This window comes from Polypterus senegalus, chromosome 17, assembly GCF_016835505.1.
Source record: "Polypterus senegalus isolate Bchr_013 chromosome 17, ASM1683550v1, whole genome shotgun sequence".
NCBI lineage: Eukaryota > Metazoa > Chordata > Cladistia > Polypteriformes > Polypteridae > Polypterus > Polypterus senegalus.
This window is the reverse complement of record NC_053170.1, coordinates 23,304,956-23,328,463: the sequence shown is the minus strand read 5'-3', so window position 1 is coordinate 23,328,463 and position 23,508 is coordinate 23,304,956.

The following is a 23,508-nucleotide window of genomic DNA, read 5'->3' as shown; positions in this document are numbered from 1 at the left end:
GGTTTCAAAACTGTAAAATGGCATACGAAATGAAGGTTAGTGTCAAATGTGCAAAACTGTATGCGAAAGGAAACTCGTCTGTTTTGCTCACCATTACTTATTATTATGTGATGTTATATTATGAGTGCATTTAGAAACTGGATATGTAGATGGGGGCGGCACGGTGGCGCAGTGGGTAGCGGTGCTGCCTTGCAGTTAGGAGACCCGGGTTTGCTTCCGGGGTCCTCCCTGCGTGGAGTTTGCATGTTCTGTCCGTGTCTGTGTGGGTTTCCTCCGGGTATTCCGGTTTCCTTCCACAGTCCAAAGACATGCAGGTTAGGTGCATTGGCGATCCTAAATTGCCCCTAGTGTGTGCTTGATGTGTGTATGTGTGTGTGTGTGCCCTGCAGTGGGCTGGCGCAATGCCCAGGGTTTGTTTCCTGCCTTGTGCCCTGCGTTGGCTGGGATTGGTTCCAGCAGACCCCCATGACCCGGTAGTTAGGATATAACGGGTTGGATAATGGATGTATGGATATATAGATGGACATTATACGTAACCATAGTGAGATTCAGGGCACAAGACAAAGATGGTGGAGGCCTACTCCATATCATTGTACTGGGCACTGCAACAACTACTTTGAAATGAAGTGACATCACTATATTTTTTATCAAAGCAAAACCTTACATTTTTGAAAAAGACAACACTATTGTACAGCTGCATCTCGAAAAAAAAAAAGGAAACGTGATTTGTTTTAACAAATGCCAAGTGGCTCTCCAGAAAATGGCAGAAAGAGAACAACTGAGGTGTTAGTAAGATATTAGTAACTTTTACTCTTGCTTGATGGCAGTCCATTTTATGAGAATACACTTCATCTTTTAGGCTTTGATGGAAACAGGGCTGTGGAGTCGGAGTCTGAGACAATTTTGGGTACCTGGACTTGGAGTCGGAGTCGGCAAAAATGTACCGACTCCTAATAAATTTAAATTGTAATGAAAAAAAAAAATATGGCAAGTTCAAATGCCCCATTTCACAAACAATAGTCATAATTAAGTATTTCTCTGATGTAAGATTAAAGCCCAGTGCATAGTTAGTCTGTGGGGGGTTGGCACCCTGCCCAGGATTTGTTCCTGCCTTGTGCCCTGTGTTGGCTGGGATTGGCTCCAGCAGACCCCCGTGACCCTGTATTCGGATTCAGCGGGTTAGAAAATGGATGGATGGATGGATGCATAGTTAGTGTTACTACTAGTGTGAAGTTCAGCTGAGCTATTATACAACCTGACATTCACAAATTGTAATCTGGATTATGGTACATTACAAAAAGTGTTTTCATTTAATTTCAGATATAATGTGTTTAACAAGTTCATTTGAGTGTAAACAAGTGTGATGATGTAGGTGGTGTAGGTGGTGTGTGCTATGGCCTGATGTGTGTTCAGGGCTTCTTGTCTTTTGTTTAAACTGGCCAATACGATAGAGAGTCAGCTTCCTAGCCAGTAGTTCTGTGGTTAAATGACATGTATGTTGCCTTCCTTCAATCAACAAGGAAAATACATTAGCATATTAAATACAGAGGAGTCGGAGTCTGGGAGTCGGAGTCAGAGTCACAAGTACCAGAAACTAAGGAGTCGGAGTCAAAGGATTTATCTACCGACTCCACAGCCCTGGATGCAAATACAGCATCATTATTTGTATCCATTTTAAATCAACAATGAACAAATCAACTTTGAATGATCTTTATAACATTGCTGAACACCCTTACTGATGCAATCTCCTGCAATAATACTGAGACCTGCAGCCCTGTCTGTGAAACCCCCTAAAGTACATGCTTTCTGCAGTCCATGGATTTAGTTATTCAACAGCCATCCAGTTTTTTAATATAAGATGAAACATCTATTCCTGAAAGCACAGTAGACCCAGAAATAGAGTTCATGTTTCGCACCCAGTGTAGAGTTACCACAGTTATTGCATGTAATTCTTAATTTATGAGAGCAGCAAAATTGAGAGAGAGGTGACGGATGGGTCGGCCAGCATCAGCAAAAAGGTCAATGATTTTAAAAAAAAGTTTTCTTCATTAAACATGTTGTATATAACTGGGCAACACCAGATACTTTTTCTATTAAAGCTATATACATAATATGCACATATATATATATATAAAAATAAAGCCAATCTTGCTGCGTGTTTGCCATCTCTGGCGGGAGCAGCCACAGCAATGGCTGGGCGGGGGCAGAGGTGGCATCCGCAGTGCCACACAATGTGGTTTGTACTCCCCTCTTATCATTGTAAGTGGCAGTCGTACCAGGCGAACATTGCTGTAGGCGCATCAGCAAACGTGTTCAGCACCACGATCAGCGGAGGACCAATCCAGCTGATGCCAGTACCACGCTTTCATTTCAGATCTCGATCTCCAGATCACTTGCACTAGAATCAGAGTCCGACAAGTCAGAGTCCAATTCGAAAAAATAAAATATATGCAAAATATCATCCACCGAGTATTTTGCTTTGCACATTCACTTCGCTCTCTCGCCAGATGTCGATGCTATTTTTGCCCTTGTTAACTCTTCACTTCTCACTCACATGCAGGGATTAGACGTCAAGTCAATGAGCCTAACATTCTTCCAAGCAAAGAGAGTCTAGTCTGCCTTTACCGTAACAGCGAGTTATGGGTGCGCATTACATATGAATTTTTTTACTTGAAACTTTTGGGATAAATTAGCATGCGCGTTATACACGAGTGTGCATTATATGCGAGATTTTACGGTAATTGCTGACTGAGCTCTTTTAAGGGGATAGGTGCTTAGGTGCTTTAGGATCAAGTGATCTCTTTTCAAAACAGTTAGGCCTCTATGAAAATAATGAGCAAATAAACTTAAAAATTGCTGGTGTTCCAAAATGGGAAAGTCCTGTTTAATGCAGAAACAGGAAACAGTAAGTGAACTATAGTGATGTTTCTGTGCCCAGCGGAGGCCCTTTTAAAGAATAGCAGAGATGTAGCGACAGAGGGTGTGGAAATTGGTTCCCTTCTTTAAGCTCCCCTGTCATGCCCTGTTCTTAATGCTCAGTAGGCTCATGTGAACAATCACAACCCTGACAGCTTTGAATATAAAGTTAGGACAATGAGCACTGATGCTCTTTAAACACCCCTACGCCATGACATACCCTGAATTGAAAGGTACTGGATGTGGCAGACCTGACAGACTTTGTAACTCATTCTTACACCTCCTACCTAAGTCGGCTTGGCTTGAAATTACCTGAGCAGATGGTCTGAGGCGCGCGATTTAATGGTCTCCAGCTCAGACACCTCTGGGCCTCCCTGCATTCCCTGCCATGTCCAAACATGTCTGGCAGCTCCTTAAGAAACAACAGACGTGCAAAGCGAGACATTGATTAGGTTTCAGCTCATTGAAAAGGCCTACTCAATCATGACAGCCGGTGAGGTGAGTGAAATCTGAGCAGCTTTGGCTAAAGTGGGCTGCCATTTAGGGGGCTTGGGGATTCAACTTGAAAGCAAACATATCAGATGTGGGGGTTGGTTTTGAGAAAATTCCAGAACATTCTAGGGGTGCAGTGCAGAAGACTCTTCAGCAAAGCTAGGAAGGTGCAGGGGCAGTGGCCTTCTCTAGCTGGAATTTCCACATACTGCAATTAATGTCTTTTTGTAATAAAAAATGAAAAAGAGATCTGCTTTTCCTTGCACCTTGGAACCTTGTGATATTTACAAAGAGCTGGATGGTGTTCTGACTTTCCATATTGTCCCACAGAACTGTGACTGTCCGTCTGGATCTTAATTGGTATCATTATTTACTATTACTACTTGTTTGTCTGATGCCTTTATCCTTCTCCATTGGAGCACAGGCAGGTCAAGTGACTTGCTCACGGTCACACAGTGTCTGTAGCAGGATCTAATCCCACAACCCCAGTATCAGAAGTCCGCTATACCTCACTGCCCACACATTATTGCTGTAGTTGTTGTCACAGATTCTCTCCTGGTGCAACAAACTTTCAGCTGTTTATACAAGAGGGAAGCCAAAAATTCCCAGGACTAGTCAATAGCAGGGGAGTAGGATGTCATTGCTGACTTTTACCGCTAGGTATCGTTTGCCTGGAAGTCTGGTTAATCAGTGAGTGGATGCCAAGTAGACTGAGTGTTTATTATTCTACAATCTCACACGTGACTTGGGCTTTTTTTTTTCTTCTTCTCCAAGCCACCACAACAGATTTTCAGGAGACAATGACGTTTTCCAACAGACTTATTCATAGAGAGTTTGTTCCCATTTAACAGACTGTTAATCAATGACATTATATTGAACTGCTGAGGTGTCTACAGCAAAGTATCAGGAAACAAATGGTGGGAGAAGTGGCATACCCAAAACAGCACTTTGCACCATGATCAGTGTGGTTGTTGTTTTGCATCCCCCAAATTTGCCAGATCTCACGCCCTGTGACTTCTTTTTGTTCCCAAAATTAAAAATTAGACTGAAGGGTAGATTTGCTACCATGAAAAAGAAAAAAGCAGGCTCTGCAAATTGTAACAAAAGGAAATGCTTTCAGGAGTGTTAGATGCAATCTGGGACAGGTGTATTGTATCTCAAGGAAGAGTATTTTGAAGGTTTGTTTTTTTTTTTCTGGGAATTTGTGTGTCTCCTCTCATATGAATGATTGAAAGGGAACCTCAGGTTCAGCCAAACCATTCCTAGTAGAAACCATGAGGGTCTGTTAAAGCTGCACAGTGAATTTTCAGACTTGGGTAAAAAGGCTTAGCCCCTTTCACATTGTCACTGTTTGTTTGATCTTCCCAGGGAACCACAAGAAAGAGGACTGGGAAATCTCCATACATCAGAAAAAGCCTGTTGTGCTTCTTTTTCCATGAGGGGACCTGAAGTGCAACAGACAGGACACACACCTGTAAATATCCTCCTGAGGTTTCAGGGAACGGTGTAAAAGAAAGAGGTACTGTATAAAATGAGGTACTGTGTAAAAGAGAACCAAGAAGGTGGAAAGGCGGTTTGTTTAAGCTCTTGACACTGGAGACACACACACACACACACACACACTAGGACCAATGTACCTAACCTGTATGTCTTTGTCAAATCCACTTATTCTCAATTCCAAGGTTGAGGGATGACCAGATCTGAGCGGTCATCAGCAGTGGTATCACCGTGGCTTCTATCTGTAAGGCAGAAACTGGAGCTCCTCCTCTGGCTTTTCCTTAAATGTGCCGAACCACACCCATTTGGCTGAGTTGCTAGGCAACACTAATTATACTGCGGGACAGGCAGATGAAAAAAAATCCACTAAGACAGGGGGAACATGCAAACTCCACAGTAAAATTCAGGACTCTGGAGCTGTGATGCAGCTATGCTTAACCACCACACTCCATATGGACATTAGAACAAATTCAAAAACAAAACAAGAAATATCAACAGTGTGCTTGCATTGGCACCTCCTTCACCACTAGTAAACACAATTTAATTATAACATTTAGTTCCCAATACCCCATCCCTCTGCCAGGCAGGCAGCTCTCTGGTATCATTTAAGGAAATAACAGTCTTGTTTTAGTACATTTTTAGGAAAAATGAATTTCAATGCGATTGACACCAATAAACATTAATGTAATCGCCTGAGACCAAGGAAGAAGATTTTCATTAAAAAGATAAGCAGCAGCACAAAGTGGAACCTTTTGTGTTATAAATATGCATTATGGTCCTAATTTCGGCTCTGGTAAGTAAATCTTCAATTCTCTTGTCCTAATCTTTTTTAATGACAGGGGTAGCAGAGCAGATGCAACACCATATATTCTGATGTCATGTTAAGACCTTGGGTGTTATTTCTGCACTCCATGTAATTATTAAATGAAGATGCACATTTAAAACAATTTGGGCTGCACCTGAATCTGGTTCAGTTTTCAACGGTTAAGCATTACTTTTATTATTAGCATGTTTTAATTGTGCATATTTTAAAATCCAAAGTGGTTCTGTGATGAGGTTGAGATGGATGTCTGCTTCACTGTGATGCCTATGCAGCTCTAATGACTTGTGTTATTAATGCGTTTTTTTTCTTGCCTGGAAAGCAATGCTGCCTGAATAAATGTTCACATCTCATCATGTCAAATAAGTAAATATCCATGCTGCACTAACTTGAATAAATTAAAGGCTACGATCCCGCTCCATGGCACAAGAAGTCTGAAGCTAACAAAGCAAAAACACTGTCCATGTTTTGTGCTGGGCGCTCTTGTAGCCCAAACGGTTTCTCCATCACAATCTGTTCTCCCATGATGTGAAGGGTTGAGATGATGGATTATATCAATTACAAAAATTAGATTTTTCATGACTCCAAAGAAGATTTCCACATTTCTGAACAACAAACGGTTTACGGACTGAGGTGGGGTCAAGATGCACCAGACTTCAAAGTTGGAGAACTCGGTCAAAGTGAACTGCAGTCCTGTTGCCCTTTTCGTCGTTTAACGTTATTGGCCGCGTTTGTGTCTCTTTTACAAAGCTACTTCGATCATTATTACTGTTCTCCAATTATTTCCAATAAAAACAGTTCTTAATGTGCTTCATTTTGCAGATCAATGTTTTTCGTCAGATATTAAAATATATTTTTTTTTTTATCTGGTTCAGCCGCTGTGCGCAACAGTACATGTATATGTAACGCGAATAGGTTTATCTGCACGTAAGAACGTGATTAACTTGAAGCTTCGTGCGCTGTGATGACGTGCCCAGTGCGTCTAAATGAGGACACGTTTGACTTCATCGCCGCACACCACAGTCAATACTGGCGTGTGTCCAGCTCGAGGCTTCTTTCTAGGGATTGAAGTGACCACGGCGTTATACATTACACACGGGGACGCAATCAGGGAGTAATGTAGAGTATGTTTTGTCAGGGGGTGGCGGGGGTTTCAGGATGTGTGTAAGCAGTGGCGCTATCCGGCAGATCGAGGTGGCATCTAAGCCTCTCCAACAAACCCCAATCCTGGATCTGTGAGCAAAGCAACCTAAAACTTGCAATGGGAAAAGTTACGATTCGTTTTTAACAGTCCCTCCTTAAAGATATCAGATTATATAAAAAAAAAAAAAATCACCATCCAATGAGTGCACCAAATCCGAGAGATTGTCCTTTTTTCTTTCCCCTGCAAGAGCGTCTATATCACTGGAAAAAAAATGTGAATGATTCACACTTAATATTTTCAATCTGAACCAATATAATTCTTTTTAGCTTATTGATCCCATAATTTTTAAGTTGAGGCAAATCATTTAGAGTTATTGGGTGCAATTCACTTTTTTTTTTTTTACTGAAGTAAATCTATTTTGAGTTGTTCTTCTTTGTTGGCAGTTGGAAAGCCATCAAACTGGTAAGTTCGATCGAAAGAATATACAAACGGCCCTCAAACACAGCACATGAACAACCTAAAATATTAAGTTAAATGAAATAGGATTTTTACGTTTATTCCCTCCACCATAACTCAAGTTGGTAAAATTTTTTTTTTTTTACTTTGATTGAGATCTGAAACCAAATATGTCAAGCTGCAACACTAAATGACTAATCTTAAGTTGCTTGAAAGAGAAAATTTACGTTGAATGAACAACATCAATGTTATACTTTTTTCAGTGCAGTTTTCTGACCGTTTTTAAACGGTTCCGAAACGTTTATAAGTGATTTTGTAACGATTAGAAATGAAACAACATTTATAAGCTTCGAGCAGAACTTCTCTTAAACAAGAAACTTTCTAATTTTCTGCTTTTTCGATTTTCTCTTTTTTGTGAACTGTTTTACTTTAAATTTTAACTAAAACTTTTAAAAATAAAGATATTTTGTCTGTGGAATCATTTCAACGGTCAGGCTTTTGCTGAATCCCATTTACAAGCTGGAGCTGCCGAACTTTGGTAATTTGGGGTAAACGCTGCTACACTTTCTTTAACTCGTTTGGGTCTCTTTTGCTAAGCCACTTTGATCATTATTACTGCTGTTTCGTTGGTGTTATTTTTTGAATCGCTGTCTATGTTGTATGCCTGCAGAAAAGGGGACTCAGAAACACATGTCGCATTGCCCCCTCAAAGCAGTTAGTATTGCCTCTGATTGCACGGACGGTATACTTACTTTATTGTTTACATGGGTTTGCGTTTTCTCTGTATACATATAATGGCATTTTTTGTTCCTTATTTTGTTATGCGCCTTTTTCATTGATAGGAAAATCGCTACTCAAGATACAGGGTGTCCATGTTCTATTTGAAATGGGAGTCGTGTGTGACGTAAAGGAAATGGATACACTGTTAGGGAGATTCTGGTTTTACTACGACTATTGAAAAAGCATTGATCGCCTTGGCCTAGTACGCTTTGGACAATTGGCAGCAATTTACATTCGAGCGCCAGTGTTTCTGTCGGGCAAGAAGATGTTCTTTTTCTACAATCTGCAGAAGACAAACTCGCTGCGATATTTTCTGTGAATCCAAAGTAACGTGGGCATTATGTGTCTTGTAACCGTGCACCATAGCGCACTGTAAAAATAAATTGATCCGGTGCCTATCTTGCTCCGGCTCCGAACATGTGGAAAAGCCCAATAAAACACCGTCTGACTCCTGCATTTCCACCGATTGTTGTTGTGCCTTCAACATGCTGATTTGGATTCAACTCCTGGCGATGGTAAAGTAAAAGGTTAAAATGTATGTGCATAAAATAAGACACCCCAATATTTTTATTTTTTTTGCTAATATTTTCTAGTGTTTTGAAGGTCAAATTCATAGTGCTTGGTGCGCTGCTGAACACTGTGTCAAGTAAAATACCCAAACAGTTCACTAGATGGCACTATCGCTAGGGAGGAACCCTAAAACACCACAGAGGCAAGCGCGGCAGATTAAATCCTGCAGCCAAACGGAACGCAAGCTAAAGTTTGTGCCTCTTTGTTTGTAACTACAGGGTTTAGGAATACTCTTCTCCCTGACACCCACCAGGCCAGGGAGGGTAACAGTAACGTAACAATTTTCTTTAAACTGTTCATCTTCATATTCGATGTCTTTTTGTCAAGCGGAGTCCGTAGCTCTAAAGCAAAGCAGTGCTCTTCTTCAATAATCCCTGGAATCTTTATCAATGTGCTATTAAACAAAGCCAAAAGGCGTTCACATCCCAGTCCTTGACAAACCCGTTCGTGAAGCGAGACGGCATACGGTCCAAATCAAACAATATGAATGCGTAAATATAAGAGTTGCGCGACTAAATAAGCCCGATACAAAAGAATAGCACTAATCACGCAACAAAAAATAGACCCTTCTGTCAAAGCACACTGGCCGTGTCAGCTTCAAAAATAGATGTCCGTGCGAGCATGGGCACTGTGTTTTGTTGGAAGGTAATAATTAACCGCTACCCACTGGTGGGCTAGGTAGGGTCTTTGAAGCCTGGAGTGAAAAGTTTCTCTTTGAGAGGAAAGGGGCCCACAGAGACTGCTCATGTATAGGACCCAGAGTTTTGTGCTACGCCCTTCCCTCTGTGGGATCTTCATCTGCACCAAAAGGAAGGTGCAGGACGATTTAGGCAGGACTGGCCAATATATGTACAGAGTCCATGAGACGACTATGGATTTAACACAGGCTTTCCTTGAAAGCTAAGCCAGTTAGTCCTGCTCTTTTATGCCTTCGGTGCATAAAGGAATTGTAAAGAGTCCTGCACGGGTGAAAACACGCAAAACCAAGGAGCTGGTGGTGGACATCAGCAGGAAACAGCAGCGGGACTATCATCATTAACGGGACTCAAGTGGAAAGGGTGAACAGTTTTAAATACATGGGGGTTCAGATCTCTGAGGACCTGACATGGTCTGAACACATCCAAGTTCAGACCAAAAGGACAATGCGGAGACTCTACCATCTCAGACAGCTTAGGAAGTTTGGGGTTTCTTCAGGGATTCTAAAGACTTTCTACTCTGGTGCTGTGGAAAGTATCCTGACACAGAACATTACATCCTGGTTTGGAAACTGCTGTGTTCAGGACCGTAAAGCCCTACAGAGAGTAATCTGTGCAGCAGAACGCTGCTGTAGGTCAGCTGTACCATCTATGCAGGACATTTACATGCACCAGAAGAGGACCAGAGCTCTCAGGATCATCAAAGACTCCTCTCATCCCAGCAATGGCTGTTTCATCTGCTAAAATCAGGAAAAAGGTTTTGTAGCATCCTGGCCAGGACAGAGAGACTCAGAATGAGTTTCTATCCTCAAGCCATAAAACTACTAAATCAAAACATGCCATCTCATCCATGACCCTCCTCATACTTAGACTGGACTGTAAGTTGTACTATGTCGTCTACCCTTACCTTGTTTTAGAATTGGTCTGTCATTTAACTATGCTCCTGTCTGACTTTGGCTTTGCACAATAATCACTGCACTATTGCACCTTAACACTTAATTCTACTTTATTCACATAATTTTACTTATTTATTATGTTCTACTATACTGTTATCTTTCAATCTATGACTCTTTGTTAATCTAACTGATATTCTTCTAACTTTGCATAGTTTTGATAAGCGGATCAGGATGCATTTCACTGCGTGTTGTCCTGTATATCTATGCATGTGACAAATAAAGAATCTTGAGATCCGATTCAAGGAGGTGACAGATGAAGACTCTGTTTTAGTCATTTCAAGGAAAATGTGACAATGAGTGTTCTGTAAGCAGAATAAAAGGTCAATAAAAGAGGAAGGAGGAGAAGTAATTAAAGCATGACTTCAAATAGCACATAGCAACAAGTTAAAACCCGTGCGTTGGGGGTGTGGGTATGAAGGGTGTTAGGTTAGAGGAATGGGGTTCTAGCCTGGGCATCCAAAAAGTGTTTGAATCCCCCACCAGCCTTTCCTAAAGGAGAACAAATTTCAAATAGGCTAAAACATTTTTAACAAACGTTTAACATATTAGTTAAAAAAATGACCTGAAAATAATTACTAGTTGGCAAAAAGAATGGACTTTATGAGCACTGGATTTAAGCTGTGCCCAACAAATGCCTTCACATTAAGGGTATTGCTTCAGATTTCACGGTTGAAAAATTTTTTTTGGTAAACTCTTGTGCTATATATATATATATATATATATATATATATATATATATAGTGATGGATGGCCGGCCGTTTATCCCCGCCAATACCCCCAAGCCGTCAGGCGGAGCCCTCCTTGCAGTACAGAGGTCCCCAGAAGACCAGCAGGGCATCATGGACATTGTAGTTTTTATACGCAGCCCTGCTGGATGCCATGGGGACCACTAGGGGACACTGCAGGGAGGAACAACGGATATTTTCCCTACGTCCCGGAAGCACACATGGACAAGGGGAATGACGTGCTTCCGGGGTGAAGAATAGGACTTTTTACCTTACACGGAAGTGATTGAGAGTCACATGGACTGAGGATTAGAACGCTTCCAGGTCAGGGTATTTAAAAGGATTGTGGGAGCTCCCAGACGGCGAGCTGAGCTGGATGGTAGGAGGGCAACGTGTCTGGGAGTTGGAGGATTGGTTATTGTTATTGTATTTTGTAATTTATGAGTATAGTCGTGGAGAGTCTGCTTTGTGCACTGTGGCGATTTAATAAAGTCAAATCTTGGACTTTTCCCTGGTGTTTGGAATCATGGACAGGGGTTCAAGGGAGCGAGAGCACCCCCTATCTGTCACTATATATATATATATATATATATTGATCCACAGTACATATTTGAGAGAGCACATCCACAAGTTAAAAAAATAAATCTTTCTTCTGCTCAATGCAACGCCACAGGTTTGCACAGAAAAGAAACACAAGTTCAACAATCCGAATTTGGACAGACAAGTCAAAATGTGCCTGGCAAGAGCGATCAATGGTATTTAAATATTTATGGTAAAGGAACTACTCTGTAACAACTCATCCATGTCCAAAACAGTACACACAAATGTCATTTGAATGATCAAAATGCTCCATCTCAAGTAGCGATTTACTACTGAATAATTCCCCAGAAAGACATTTAAAAGTATAATGATAAAAATTAAAAAGTGACGAACATAACAAGAATAACATTGCAGCCTACAAATGCAGAGAAAACACAAAACCATGGAAATACAAATGTAAAAAAAAAACTTTTCTTGCCCAAATCAGGAAAGGGACCGTAGCTTTCAGCTTGAAAACACAACCTCAAATCGAGACACCATTCTTTAGTGCTGATTTCTGCAGATTCTTTCGATGTTCTCTTACATTTTTTCACAGGTTCACCGATAGAACAAGTTAACTAAGGGACCACTGGATTGTGAAGGGGTTCAGTGTTTGTGGAATAGAATGCATGATTACAATGTGGGTAAAGCCCACATCACCTTCGATCTACAACAAATGTTAAGAGTGCGCATCCCACTTTTAGAGTTAAAATTGCATCCCAGAGACAAAACCGAGGTGGACAAACTCCATCACGTATTTATTCTTTGCAATGTGTCATGTTAAGGTCATTCCCTCCATGAAAGTCCTAAGCAACATATTTAGATTTAGGCACGGGGGGGCGCATCATCACAACATACAAAAGTTAATGTTAATAACGTTTGGACGCACAGGTGTACTTGTTTGCATTTTTGGGAGTGGGCTTATGGAATTTTTAGTTAATATATAATCTTTTCCAATTTTGTACAAGTATGTACTTAAATGAAGTTTTGTAACAATGAATTATTAAAACATAAGGAAAATGACTGAAGGTAACTCGATGATTTAACTAAATGTGGCTTAAAGCTTGAGCACATGAGGTCTGTCTTCCTCACCTTACAGAAACCAGCAGCCTGATTTTTCCAAGGATAGAATGTGGTAAATGAGTAACAAACACCCCTCTAGATAAGAAGGATAAAGTAATGGGAAAGCCCAAACACCCCTCCCTATGAAGCGGTGCTAAGATCAATAGGACAATTGTCAAATCACCGCTATTAGCGAAGCAACATTCAGGTAATTGGGAGAGTCGAAAGGAGTCAGAAAATACTGGCGGCACTAGATGACTGGTTGAAATAATAAAGCTATGAATATTAAGAGTCTGATGATGTGATGTTTTAGATGAGGCAATGGTAGCAGAAAAACTTAAAAGAAAGTACATTGTATTATTGATTGCTCCTTGTGCACATATCGATGTGCAAATAAAGAATTGTTCTGCATTCCCATCTGGTCTCCGTGAATGACTGCTTTAAAAATGGAGGAAGGTTTTTTCCATAACATGCTCAACCCATTAAACTCAGCTTCATTTTCATCTTTTTATCATTTTCTGCTACTTCATCCTTCATTCAATATTTTTGTTCTGACCCTCAAAGTAAATGTCAAATATTTCTGCTTCATAATTTTTGCAGCTGGAGAATTAGTTATGTTTTACAAATATGTTACAGCAGATAAAAGTTGCACAAAAGCACAATACTTTAAGGATTTTATCAAAAAATGCACTTTGAGCGTTATTCATGTTTCCATAGGTGTCGGAAAAGGCTTCTAAAGTGTCACTGGACGTGTCAGGAACACTTAGGAATAAAAAAAAAGTAATAGTAATATGTCTCATGTGACTGTTTTTGTAAAAGGATTCTTTTTCTTGGCTTTTACTGTTTTCTAAAAAGCATTCATAGCATACAAACCCATTATTGAAGACCCATGGCCTATGTGTCATTTTGAAGGGCAGACGTTACTGGGTCAGAACATACCTGTATATGGATGGTAAAGAAATGACACTGTGTATCCAAATTATAACACCAATAATTGCAAGATTCAAAAATGTCTTAACAAAGAAACAAAAAAAAAATCAGAACATGGAAAACAGGAAGTGGAGTGTGGTGTTGTTTTAAAATATTGAAACACCCATCTTATATAGTAGATTGTCTTTCTATCCAACTGTACACAACTGAATCAGGAAATTCAAGAAGACCAAACTGGGGGCAGGTGTTGCTTTAATACAATAATTCAGCCATCATTGGGGTAAGAAAGAAAACATTGCCACATGGCATCAAAATATGCATTATGGCATTTTAAGGGCAAAGCACTGTAATTCTAACAATGAAGAAATTAATGATTTTATGCAGTTTTTTTTTTTTTGTTTTTTTTTAAATTTTGCATTATTTTTTCAATCCCACTACCGGATGCAGAACAATGGAGCAGAGTTTAAAGGGTTCCACTTTGCACACTTTACCTAATTCATTTGTATTGTAGCTTTTGCCCTCCTAGTCTGACACATCTTCTTTCCTGTTGACTTACTCCCTTTCTTTTTAGCTCTCAACCACTATGTCAGCATATTTTTCTGAACTGACCTGATAATTTATTACGATTTGTGCACTTTGCAGTATTTTTGGCAAGCTTTTTTCTTTTTTTTTACCATCAAGCAAACAAAAAAAAAATAAACATAAAGGCATAAAATTACCTGAAAAATCAGATAATGATAAAATATTATATATATATATATATATATATATATATAGTAAAAGGCGCTATATAGCGCCCGACCCGGCACAGACCACGCAGAGGCAACGTGTACAAAACACACAGGCTTTTATTTTTTCAGCTGTGTGACACGTCTTCCCCGTGCCACACAGTCCAAAGCACCAAACAGAATACACACCACAATTCTCCTTCACCTTTTCTTCCACCACTCCTCTGCAAGCTTAGTCCTCCTCCTCCCAACCCTGGCTCTCCGAGTGGTGGTGGCTGGGGCCTTTTATAGCCCACCCGGAAGCATTCCAGGTGATTAACCACCTGGTCCTAATTGAACTTCCGGGTGGGGCTGAAAGCTCGTCCAGCCGGGCTGTGGGAAGCAGGCAGCTCCCCCTAGCGGCCATGCCGGGCCCCAACCAAGCTGTGGAGGACTCCATCTCCCATGGAGCCCTGCGGGCGGTTGGGGAATCACCGTCGGCCAGGGAGGCTGCCACCAAGCGTCCCGGGGGAGGTATTGGACTGCCCATGGCGACTGCCCCGGAACAGAAGCAGCAGGCGTCCCTGCTGGGCATGGGACCCGCTGTCCATCACAATATATATATATATATATATATATATATATATATATATATATATATATATGAAAACACGCTCTTTATCCCAGATGTTCTGCACATAAATAAAGAGCCCCAATAGCTAGTTTTTTGCAGTGTATGAGAATAACAAAGGAAAGATATTTCTGTGTTTACAGAAAATCCCACTTATCTTGAAACAGGCTCCTGGGAATACTCAGTGTACATATAGAATGCAGGATGTGCTTATCCTTTTCCAGGGATTTACTACTTACTGTTAGTTATGGTGCCTTATCCTGTCTAATCATGGTGGCCTATGCTAAAACAGACAGCACTGGACTTCTGGAAATAGGTGTCATGACAGTTCATGTTTACTAATCTAAGTTTAGGCCATTATGACCATTGTGGGCCAGTCTGGTTGCCCCAGATGATTTTCACCTGCTCTACTTATACCAAGAATTTTACTTTAAGAAGTTCCACACAGACTTCCTGTCCTACAAAATGAACTCACCGTTCTCACTCCAAAGGGTGCAATATTGTTAGCACATTTTTTAATATGGTAAATTATTTAACATACAACAGCATACCATTCACAAATTCATGTAATCCATTTAAGGTTTGTGGGAGACCAAAGCCTATTGCAGAAACATCACACTCGAGGTAGGAACCAGCCCCAGATAGGTCACCAGTCCATCACTGGGCCCAATCCTGTACACGGTCTCAGCCAACCAGTAAGAAAATGCATACCTCATACTGTGGTGTCCCTTCACTGACCTTAATCCCTGAGCAACTAGGAGTTTATGTACTGACTGGAAAACCAACAGGGAGCGAGATACATGCAGGATCATTTTGATGAGCAAACAAAAGCTGTCCTTTTATTGGAACAAGTGCACGTAAAAACAAAAAAAAGTGGCATGCAACTTCAGCAACACAGTCAATCTAATAATGACTATCCACTCCATAACTCTGATGATCAGCAGGTTGAATTGGCCAAAAGACGACCCCTAGCATCCATGCAGGCATTTTATACGGCTGTGGGGTTTTACGGCCCATTCCCTCGTGATGCTACAGGGAGTCTATTCTATCATCCCACAAGTCGTGACATCAGCAAGAAACTCTACTGCTGGGATGAAGTTTGCATTATCTGGAGGCATGCCCATGTTTGTTGACCTCCCAACAAGACTCTGGGACAACTGCTGCCAAAGTGCTTGTGAATGCTACCATGGAGTCATTAACAGTGAAGGACATGCTCTGCACAAACCCTCTATCCTAAGGTAATTGCACTTTTAGCTATTTATAAATGTGTTTCTAGAGACTATAAACAGCCAGCAGCCATAACACATACAGTTCAGAAGAGGTCATCCACCTGAAACTAAGCAAGTTCAGAAACAAGCCAGTATTTCCAGGGGAGACCAAATATCTCTGGGTAATCTACGTAAAGAGAAAGGTGTATCCCAATGTCCAGACTAAACTGACCTCCATCACCTAGTCATTCTGGACCCTAATCACGCCCTGTCTCTGATTGTCTATCTCACCTTTTCACCTCCTAATAAGCTCATGTTTGGTGAGCACACTGGTAGAAAATGGCTGCCATCGCCTTATCTAGGTGGATGATGCACATTAGTGGTGGCTGAAGTGGCTCACAACTCACTGTGCAAAGCAATATATAAATGTTTAAGAATTATTATTGATTTACATACCTGTAACCTGTAATGGACATAGCTCATCACACACACACACATATTCTGTGGTTCTTAAAGAAAATAGGTACAAAAACATTCCTGTCCTTTAGAAGAATCAAGACAAGAACAGGCCATTCAGCCCAAGAAAGTGCGCCAGTCCTATTCACTTAATTCTTTTAAAATCACGTCAAGTCAAGATTTGAAGGTCCCTCAACTATCCTACTGCCTATCACATTCCTTGGTCGCTTATTCCATGTGTTTGTGGTTCTCTGTGTGAAGAAAAGCTTACATTTTTGTATGAAATTTATCCTTAACAAGTTTCCAACTGTGTACCAGCATTCTTGATGAACTAATTTTAACGTAACCATCTTGATCCACTGTACTATTTCCCTTCATAATTTTAAACACTTCAATCAGGTCTCCTCTTAATCTCCATTTGCTTAAACCGAAAAAGACTCCGCTCTTTTAAGCTTTCCTCATCATTCATCCTCTGTAGCCCTGGCTCTTCTCTGGACTTTTTCTAGTGCTGCTATGTCCTTTTTGAAGACAGGAAACCAAAACTGTACACAGTACTTCAGATGAGGCCTCACCAGTGTGATATACAGGCCCGTCGCGACAAGGCAGGCAAACCAAGCAATTGCTTGGGGCCCCGAGCTGGCCTGGGGCCCCAAGACAACGACTGGTTAAGAATAAAATGCAGCGACAAACTGTGTGAGCGCCCCATTGATAGTGAATGCAGTAAAGTGCAATGACACTGTTATCGGGATCCCCCTCAAGGGGGCCCCCCTCGCTGACAGCAGCCAGCCAACCACGCGATCTCTGCTGCCGGCAAAATACAAAACTTCCTCGGCAGTCATGAAGCGAAATTATGCTTCAGGAAGCCAAAAAAGAAAGAAGAGAAAGGAAGAGGAGGATAAGAAAAAACAAGACAGTGGTAAGTGATAAATTACACACATAAAATAGCTCTACTTGTCTTGTACAAATGGTGCAATTTTGCAGCAGGTAGGCTAGCAGAAATATGTACAGTATGGCTATGCTGTGGTTCTTTTGCGTGCGTGCGTGCGGGGGGCCTCCATGTCCATTTTGCTTGGGGCCCCCAAATTCCTTCAAACGGCCCTGGTGATATAAAGCCTTGAGCAAAACCTCCTTGGACTTGAATTCCACACATCAAGGTGCCATATAACCCAACATTTTGTTAGCCTCCTTAATGGCTTCTGAATGATGTCTGGAGGTTGATAGTCCATTGCCTCTCCTAAATCCTTCATATAAGGTGTATTTTCACCATTCAACCCTCTCATTATGTATTCAAATGTTACATTTTTATTTCCTACATGTAATACTTTATATTTACTTACAATAAATTTCATGTGCCACACATCTGCCAAAACCTGTATGCTGTTCAAGTCCCTTTGTAATAATTCAATGGATTCAAGATTATTGGACAATCCACCTAACTTGGTATCATCTCAGTGCAATCAATTTTCAGGGCTATTCTGGTAGCACACGTCCCCATGTTGAGTCTGCAGTATGAACAGCCCCCTCAGAGCAAAGACCCTTCTAGGTGAGCTGTCTGATGCTTCGAGTCTCTCTTTTTTGCAGTTGTCCTCAGGATTAGAAAGGGGACTGACCCACACACTGCATGATCACCCTCACTCGGCAGTCCATGGACCTTTGGCTTTCAGTGGCCATCCAAAGATTTCCTGGATGATGTTGCTGTTCTTGAGTCCACCTGGAAAGTGAGAAGCACACGCTCAGGAGTTCCTCTTCTGTTTCACCCAGGATTTCACGGTACATTGTGCTCGTATATCATGTTGAGGAGGAGAAGCAAACAATGACTGCCCACACTTTCACTCACAAAGGGCCCATTTGGAATTTCCTATCAGCCTAACATGTGCAATGGTAGGGATGTGAGGGGACAACCCATCAGACATGAGGAGAACATGCGGACTCCACACAATCAGGCGCTGGGCTAGGATTCAAGCTCAGAAGGCTTGGATCTTTGAGGTAGCATTGTAAAACACTGCTTCTCTGTGTTTCCTTAAATAATTTAAGTGGTTGAAAAAGTTAATTATGTTTGATGTCCTTTATATTTTTGTAACAAAAGTGTATGTGGTATTCATTATAAGAGGCAACAGCAAAATAAAGCCTTCTTCATAACACCTTCTGTGAATTTAAAAGAGGATAGATAAAGAAGATAAAAACATACGGTAGTTCTGGCTCTAATTCTTTTTTTAAGTTATTAACATTTGAAAAAACTGTGTGAAAAAGTAATGTCAACATATACCATTAATAGAACAATAAATCAATTAGATTTTAGCACATTTCAGGTCACTTCAGAAATTAGCATTTTAGAAAAATAATACTTATTAATTAAACCTCAACCTGAAGATATTTCAATATTCCTATTGGATATTATAAGGCACTGGTGTTCTAATGAGCTCATATGTCAAAAATTACGAACACCTACTTATACCGCTAATTCTTCTGGAATACTCTATTCAAAGTGGGTTTCTGCAATTAAACTGACTTATACTTCAGGCAAAGTTTATGTAATAGCATTCACTTAAATAAATAACACAACTTTCTCAAAGCTGCTTAATTAATTCAACTTAGGCTGGTGGAAGGCTGCAACCAATCCCCGTTGCACTGAGCTCAAGTCAGGTATTAACCAGGGATGGGCTGCCAGTTCATCACAGAGCCCATTTAGGCATGCGCCTGCCCATAAGGTCGATTCAGAGTCACCAGTTAACTAAAAAACACATAAGTCTTTGCTATTTAGGAGGAAAACCAATGTGTTGGAAATAAAATAAATAGAGAGAGGATGTACAGATTCCGCTTGGATAGGGGCCGGGGTCAGCACTAGAGCCAGAGATGCTGCCTCCATTAGTCAGCAGCCACTAACGACTGTACTACTGGGTCACCCAGTTAACAGACAGGCGACTTTTGTGAGACATGTTTCATGGTTACGCATTTTAATATTACTGTGTCGTATTTGTAAACCTGTAAACCTGATACTGCTTGAATAGACTTCATCCCTTCACTGATCTAAATTAGATTAAACAGATTTGAGAAGGTTCTGTCAATACGCTGCACAGTAACTTATGAAAAGTACTCACCAGTGGGCCGTTTTCACGTTTATTAGATGTACAACTTTAAATCACAGTGAGTATAATTTGACTTTTTTCACACTGGCCAACAGAAAAAAGTCTCATTATTATCAAAGTGAAAACAGATCTATATTAAGTGGTGTAAATTAACAGCCAGGTGAACTGATTGCATAAGTATTCACCCTTTGGTCAGCAGCCATGCCACCTGCACTTCAGAAGTGGTCACCCACCTGACACTAAGCATGCTTGGGCCTGGCCAGTATTTGGATGTGAGACCATCTAGGGAAAACTTTGGTTGCTACTGGAAGTGGTATTGGTGAGACTAGTGGGAGGTGCTTACCCAGTGGTCTGACTGTGGATCCCAATGCCCCAGTGCAGTGACGGGGACACTGTGCTGTAAAAAAGGCACCGTCCTTGAAATGAGACGTAAAATTCGAGGTCCTGACTCTTTGTGGTCATAAAAGATCGCTGGGCACCCTTTGTAAAGGGTAGGCTGTATCCCAATGTCCAGGCTAAATTGCCCTCCATGGCTTGGTCATTCTGGCCCCTTAATCACCCCCTTTCTCTAACTCGCTCTGTTTCCCACCATATCACCACCACATAGCTCATGTGTGGTGAATGTTTTGATGCAAAATGGCTGCCGTTGTATCATCCAGGTGGCTGCTGCACATTAGTTGCAGCTGAAGTGGCTCCCCATTCACTATATAAAGTGCTTTAAATAGTGAGAAAAGTACTTTATAAAGAATTATTATTATTCATTACTCTTAAATCACAGGTGTCGAACTCCAGTCCTGGAGGACCGCAGTGGCTGCAGGTTTTCATTCTAACCATCTTCTTCATTAGTGACAAGTTTTTGCTGCTAATTAACTTCTTTTGCCTTAGTTTTAATTAACTTCACTCAGGGCCCCTTAGTTGTCTCTTTTTCTTTAATTAGCAGCCAAACAATAATGAGACACAAAACAAGCCGGCATATGACCAGCTAACCTGTGCCCATCTCACAATATCTGAAAATAAAGAAAAGTGAAGGCCTCAGTAAGGTTGATCTCTCAGGTCACCAAAACATTTTGACGATGTTCTTAGAAAAAACAGAAAAATCAACAGTTTTGTAAATGTCTGCTGTTGCAGAGTGATAGCAGCAACAAAGCCATGGAATTAAATAATGGGTTTAATTAACAGCGAGAATCAGCTTCTCATTAAGAGACTGGTTGGAGTTTGAAATCCCAGTTTAGCTGGTCATCTCGTTTCGCATCTCACTTCTGTTTGGCTGCCATTTAATGAAGAAAGGAATAAATTTAGAGTATTGAATCCTTAAAAACAGGGCTATTTAAATGAAGGGAAAAGAAGTTAATTAGCAATGAAAACTGGTCACTGATTAGGAAAAGGGTTAGAATGAAAACCTGAAGCCACTGCGGCCTTCCAGGTCTGGAGTTCGACACCCCTGCCATAAATCATCACCGGGGCAGCCAACTGGTTTTAGAAGTCACAAAATGAGTTCAATGGAGCTCCTCTTTCTAGGGTTTGACTTGATTGTTGTCTAAATGCACCTATGGTGGCCTAACCTACACAAGAAAGACAATGGGATGCTCTAAGCAACTCCATGAATAGCAAAAGTTGGGTGATGGAGATACTGTAAGAAAATAACCAAGTCACTGAATATCCTATTAAGAAATGGAAAGGGCATGTCACCACTGTAAATCTGCCAAGAGCAGCCCGTCCACAAAAGCTAAGAAGGTGAAGAGTGAAGGAGGCTGACATGAGACCTCTGAGAACCCTGAAGGAGATAAAAGCTACAGTGGTTCAGATTAAAGACATGGTGCCAACATCAGCATGCAGGTGCTTCACAAGTCGCAGCTAAATGGAAGAGTGACAAAGAGAAAAATACACACAGGACATCTCGACAGAAGGCACAATGGGAGACTCTGAATTCAGCTGGGAGAAGGATCCATGGTCTAATGAGAAACAAATTGAGCTATTTCTCCATCAGACTAAACGTCATGTTGGAATACTGCACATTGTCAAAATGTGTATATTGCCTATTTTCAGAAGGCCCTGAAAGGCTTTTGAGGGTAAAATGAATGCAGCCAGGTACGGGGAAATCCTCGCAGAAAACCTGATGCAGTCTGCAAGAAATCTGCACCTAGAGAGAAGGTTTGTTTTCCAGTAAGATGACCTTAAGCATAAAGCCAAAGCCACACAAGAATGGCTTCAAAACAACACTGTCATACAAGCCACTGGCTCTCATAAACATGTCTTCTGTTTCTGTTCTGGCTTTCGGCATGCCAGGCCAGTTTCTGTTAGAGTTTCCTCCAGTTTCTACGTTCCTTACTGTACTCATTGACACCTTGGTTTTCTTTGCAATTTCTCTAAAGGAAAGACGTGCACTTTTAATGGTTATAAAGGTCTGTCTGCCTTTCTTCGTAAATTGAATTTTTTTCACTATTATAATCGCAAAATATTGTCCAAATAATGCTTCAGAGGGTGTAGCAAGTCAAGTTATTCCTACAGGCTAAGATTTGTAAGTAATCAACAACAGTTGTGACACCTTTAGGAATAGTTTGCATCAGCCTTCAAGACTTCATTAACTTCAATTACTGTAGAAAAACTTTGTTATTTACTCATTGCCCGTTCTTGGAAAATGGCCTTTTTGTATAACTCTGAAAATGACATTGTTTTTCAATTTTTGGTAACCTAAACTTTCATTTTTTTTTTTTTTTAACTTCTGGAAGTGTATCACTTACCTTTATACCATTTCAGGTTATTCACAGGACTTGGAACTGCTTACATTTCAACCAAAAATGAGGGTATTGTGAACGCGGCCCGGACACAGACAGGCGGACATGTTGTTTCTCACCACCACACGTTTATTATTTACAATATTTACACAAATATGGTCACTCAGACCCAGTTCATTAATGCACAAACCCCAACTCTCAGTCCTGGCCACAAAATGCCTCTCTTCGGGCCGCCTCCACTCTCTCTTGCCTTGTCCGTCTTCCACCCGACTCCAGCCCTGAATGAAGGGAGACGGCCCCTTTTATACATGACCCGGATGAGCTCCAGGTGCTTCCGACACTCCCCCGTTGGCCACGCCCCAGCATGGCGGAAGTGCCGGCTGTCCTCCCGGCAAGCACACCGGGTATCCTCCTTATTCTTCCCCCCAGCACTTCCTGGTGTGGCGGAAGTGCTGAGGTAACAGGTCCCCAAGGCATTGGGCCGGTGACCACGGGCCCCTACAGGGTGGGGCTTCCATGCCCTCAACCCGTGGCCCCCAGAGCAACCAGGAAGGCGGCCCCCACGTGATCCAGGGTGGGCGCAGACCCACATCCGGTCCCTCACGGCGTCCCAGCCGGGTCGTTGCCCCTGGCATCCCTGACAGTATTTTAAAACTTTTGACCAGTACTGTATGTATATGTTTGCCTCCGTTCCGACTATCCATCACTATCCACCTCTTTTGTCATTGTCTCACAGTGGTAAATCACTCAGTGTTATGTTTTTTCCAGATCACAAAATTAAAAAAAAAAAAAGCTTTTCCTCAGGAGTGGCCACAAATACAGCAGCCTACTATCCAAAATCATCCTTCCCCCAAAATACAGAAGTAGGCTTTCAGTGCAGTATATTTGGTAAAAGACTTTAATGTGATAACTCAGAATTGGGAGAGGGGAACCATGGAAACCTCTGGCCAACAATAAAAATGTATATTCTTTAGCATTTAAACATGTATTAAGCAAAAAATTTAAAGGCAAACTACAAGAACAAAAAGGGACCGATATGGTGTGGATGGCTTGAGTAAATGCT